The sequence below is a fragment of the Cibotium barometz genome, chromosome 62 (assembly GCF_041138505.1).
Source record: "Cibotium barometz isolate CiBa-2024 chromosome 62, ASM4113850v1, whole genome shotgun sequence".
In the NCBI taxonomy this organism is placed as follows: domain Eukaryota; kingdom Viridiplantae; phylum Streptophyta; class Polypodiopsida; order Cyatheales; family Cibotiaceae; genus Cibotium; species Cibotium barometz.
The window spans coordinates 3,951,972-3,957,023 of NC_141107.1; the positions used below are offsets into that span (position 1 = coordinate 3,951,972).

Here is a 5,052-nt window from a genome sequence, read left to right on the forward strand (position 1 = left end):
ATAGTTGGTGTAGAACTCTGTATCAAGATATGCTCTCACACACGCACTCCACACACACACACACACACAAGAGCATATATTCATACAAAGCCTTTCGTACTGAGTTTCTGTCCTTGTCAAACCTCCAGAGATGCAAGCCATAATAAAGCCTAGCACTAAGGGAAGTGGCAGCAAATAGAAAGAATTAGTACAGCAAATAAGTAGTTGATAGGGCAAATGCACTGCTAAAGATAGAAAGAATTAGCACAATATCAATTGGCCGCAACTTGGACGAAAACTTGAAGGTCTCAACCCTGGTTAGCCTTGGGACGTAACATGGGGGATCAGCCCATCTTCCGTTCCCTCGTGTGGTGTCCTTTGCATATTCTACTTATGGTTGTGTTGGGTCATGTTTAAATGATTTTAAATCTTGTTAACTAGATCGATCATAACATGTAGCAACATCAAATAACTGCCATAAGTAACACTGAAAGTGTTGAGAACATCATAAGTGAGACAGAGTATGTCAGTTTATCTGCATATTAATAAGACTCACACATCAATATAGTAATTGAATTGATAAACATGTAAGGCGGCTGCAACCAATTTGGCAGACAAATTTCGATGAGAATTAGCAACTGCTTAAACAATGATCTACAAGGCATTCCAATCCTTTTGACTAAGTTCAACTACTGAACAGCCTGCCCAAAAAATACTGCACCTTGGGAATCCCAAAGAATCTTCTTTGAACAGTATAAGCAGTCCAGCTTAATGGGGTGCGCATTGTAGAGAAAACGACACACCCGTAACGACGACTGCAGCAGCAGATGGTGGGCATTGCATTATCAGGAACCAGTAGAGCACTGCTAGAGTCCTTCACAGTCATAGTGCTGCAAACAATGTTGTGGTGAAGGAATTTACTTTTGCACGTGAACTGAATCAACAGTTCAGAGCTTTAAAGGTCACTTAGGAGCTTCCACCCTTTGAAGAGTGAAGACTGAACTTGAGGAAAAAATACACAACATTAAGATGCACTCCCATTTATGCCAGACGGTGAGCGAATGGCTAACACTGTACTACAGCACAAGCTGCCCCGTTCTTTATGCAAGAGGGTAAGTCTGGACCCCTCAGCCACTCCTGTAGAAGTGTATCATATATAAGCACTATTCCCTCCTTCAGACCTCTTGTGTGCCTCCCGCTTCGCCTCAAAAGGTCATCTATAGAACCCCCGACCTGAATTATGTACACTGAAGCACCTATTGTGGCACAAGTGAACTTCAAACGGTTGTCCATTCGGAGAGGGGATGGAATAGGGGGAGGCTTGATCCTGCTCCAGGTATCGTGATGTGTGTCGTATTTCCAGAATGACAGTTCAACAGCATGGCTTGACAGCATGTAGATACAAGATCCAACCACTGTGCATGCTATCACACAGCCCCCAGTAGGGAGAGGTTTGGTCTTTTGCCAGGAGTTAGTTTTGGGATCAAACAAATCCATGGAGCTTATGTATGTGTAGGGTTGCATGCACATGCCAATCACGCTACTCGACTTCAAGCCACCAACAACATAGAATATCCCATCAACAGCCACTCCTAAGCATCCATACCTCTTGCGGGGCATGCTGGCAATGGGCCGCCACAGGTTCTCCTCTGGGATGTACTCCTCGGCATCCATAAGGGCATCTCGGTTGGGGTCACGGCGGTTGGCACCGCCAGCAACGAGGATGCGGCCGCCAATGGAGCAGCAGGCGAACTTCTTGCGAGCGCAGAGCATGGGCGCTCGACGGGTGAGGGTTTTTGTCCAGGAATCATACATGATGGTTGAGTCAGGGACCCAGAGCTTGGTGTTGTGGCTGGGGATCGCACCGACAATGAAGATGCCGTGGTTGATGACAGCAGGCTGGGCATGGAGAAGCGATTGTACCTGGTCGATGCCATGGTACTCAGGGAGCCATTCATTCTCCAAGGTCACTCTTGTGGAGAAAAGCGAGGTAGCAACCCATTTACCGGTGTTCTTGCAATAGACGGCGGAGGTGAGGCCGCTGCCAGAGCTGCCAAAGACGAAGAGCAAGGGATCTAGTGTTCCAATCCGGCGGCGCTGCTCATAATACTCTGGCGCTTGCAGAACGGACCTCCACTTCTGGGACACCATCATAGCGCTCTGCAGGGCGGCTCTGGGCAGCCGGGCGAGGCATTCAAGGAGGACATCTTCTGGCAGAGCGTTCAAGGGGCAGTTTTCCTGCCCTTCCGATCCGTCGATTTCCTGCGTGGACTGCGTCCAGCAGGCCTTCATCAGCCTCCTCAGCCCAATCCTTGACGCGCCTTTCTTTCTGCTCCTGCTTTCTGAGATCCTCACAGTTGAAGTCGCTTCGGCACACGTAGAGGACGCCTCCATAGCCTCCAGCTGCGTGCAGCATTCGAAGGGGATCATCATGAAGCCTTTGCCGGCCAGCCTCTGCCTCTCAGCAAGCTACAGTTCAAAATGCAGATCTGAGAATCAAGAGAGAAGCTAAATCTAGACGCCTCATCACCCTTGCGTGCAACCGCTCGCTAGCATTTGCAGGTGGATGCGCAAGCGCAGGAGAAACAGAAGGCAAAGGCATGGCTTCAACACAGGCTCCTTATACATTTTCGAATCCTTCATGAACCTTTTATTAATAGACTCATCGAGCACCTCATACCTACCATTTGTAAAGTGTGTGTGTGTGTGTATATTAATTACCTTTGGATCAACATCATTTCGGGTAGCCCAAGGCCATGTGGCACCTAGAGGCTAGTGGCCTCACTAATCTTTAAGCTCCATCTCTAATACAGAAACTTTAATTAGGCAACCTTGAGTAAGCTAGCCCACATGAAGATGAAAGAGAAGGGGAAGGGGGGGGGGGCGCACGAGAAGACACAGACAGTGACTTCTGAATTGGTCCTTAGACCTGGCCTCATACCCCACCAAACAAGTGGACTTGAGCCATTAGTTGTTGGTTGTCAAGATCCATAGTGCTACAACTCAGGCAAATACCCTATAACAAGGCCAATAAACAAAAACTACAAGAGAAAGGTGAAGGCCAAAGTGCCTTAAAACGAAATGTCAATTAGCAAAGATTGGGACATGTGAAGAGTTGTTAAAACACGATGAGCCAAAGTACTCTGTTAGAATAAAGCTTTTTTCTAACCATTGAAAAAAAGGATGACCTTCAAGCTAAACCAAAATTTCTTTGAAAAATGCATATGTTAACCTGCTTTATTACTAAAATTTCAAAATTTTGAATCTTCAAATTCAAGGTTATGCAAAACTACAACCGGTTTTTCTCAATTTAAGCTGTGAAAATTGAAATTTTTTCTGACATTGCTTTTGCACACTTTTTGGGCAAGTTTGTACAACTTAAAAGCATTTAAAGTTATCAACCTATTGTACAATTCAATAGTACTTAATTGGTGGTTCCATATCCGAAATGTCAATGGTATTTAGTCCTTCCACATTTATGAGGAGTCGGTTCCAATCCAAGGGGAGACATATGCCCTTAAGAAAATAGGATGCACATATCTAGGCTACAAAAGAAGAAACATGATAAGGAAACCTAGTATACCTAAGGGTGCCAATTTATTCACTCTAAGAAACCATAAATCAAAATCCTACTTACCCCATCGATGGTGGCCACTTCAAAGATTTTTAATAAACCCCCATAATGTTTGAAGATTCCAAACATACCTCACTTTGCCCAATGAGTGTCATTATTAAAAAGCATTGACTAAGTGCTTGATCCACCCATGAAACATGTAAAAACATTTTGAACAAACAAGATAAAAAGGTGAACTATAATTTATTTTAGAGGAGAATGTTTTTGGAGAGTTTTAATCCATGAGTGAGTGAGCCAAAAAAAAAAAGGTGAGTTCTTTTTACTTTTACTTTTCCCCTCAAGTAAAAGTAAAAAAACTCACCATTTTGATACAAATATCACAAATAAAAACTCCCCACAAGCACATAGGAGATGTTTGTGTCGGTGTAATAGCTTCCCTTGTGTGCTTAGGGATCACTTTTACTTTTCTTTTCTTCCCTTGTTCCCTAAGGCATAGTATCTCACCAATAAAAACTCCACACAAGCACATAGGAGATGGCGTAAACTTCCCTTTTGTGCTTAGGGGATCACTTTTACTTCTTTTTTCTTCCCTTTTTCCCCAAGCACACAGAGGAAGCTCTTGTGTAATTGGGGTCAGTTTACTCTCTTTTATCCTCCATATGGGTAGGATTTTAAAAATTTTAATCAAGTTTTAAAGAGTTAAAATTAAGTGTTGAATTTCACAATTTGAACATGACATATGCATGTATTGAGCATGTTTATTGTTTTAATCGTGCAAGCTTCCCCTCTGAACTTGGGGGTCTTTGAAAAGGCCATAACTTCCTAAGAATTTATTGAAATATGGTCATTTTTATAGTCAAAGCCATCGAAATAGACCCAAATAATCCATATGTAATGTTAAAATTGCAAACATCAACACGTCAATTTCTTTTTATAAAGAATTCAAGTCTTCAGAAGTGCACCCATATGCTAGGCTCCCCAAGCATAGAAAAGATGCATGTACCATGCAAGTCTCCCTTGTGTGATTTGAAAAGTAGGGGAAATAAAAAAGTAAAAGTGCCTCCCTAAGCACACAAGGGAAAATAAAAAAGTAAAAGTGCCTCCCTAGGCACACAAGGGGAAAGTAAAAAGTAAAAGTGCCTCCCTAGGCATAGAAGGGGAAGCTTGCATCACCACAAGAATCCACTATATGCTTATGGGGAGGTTGTATCCCTAAACTAGCTAGCAAAAAATGGCAAGTTTTCTTTTACTTCTACTTGAGGGGGAGAACAGTAAAAGTAAGAAAAAAAACTCACCATTTCGTTGAGGAGTTTTTATCCCTATTCTAGCTAAGCAAAAAATGGCAAGTTTTCTTTTACTTCTACTTGAGGGGGAGAAAAGTTAATGTAAGAAAAATAAAACTCATGTTTCATTGGCTAGCTCATAACTCACTTATAAAAACTCCCCACACGCACACAAGGGGCTTTTGTTTTTTGTTTTTTTTTGGGGGGGGGGGGGTG

General features: G+C 43.0%; 1 pseudogene across 1 annotated transcript; it reads right to left on the reverse strand.

Moving 5' to 3' along the window:
• Nucleotides 1-527: 527 nt before the first annotated feature.
• On the reverse strand, nt 528-2,663 carry LOC147604036 (F-box/kelch-repeat protein At5g26960 pseudogene; annotated as a pseudogene). Its single transcript, XR_015265408.1, has one exon. The product of XR_015265408.1 is annotated as an F-box/kelch-repeat protein At5g26960 pseudogene (transcript).
• Nucleotides 2,664-5,052: the final 2,389 nt, after the last annotated feature.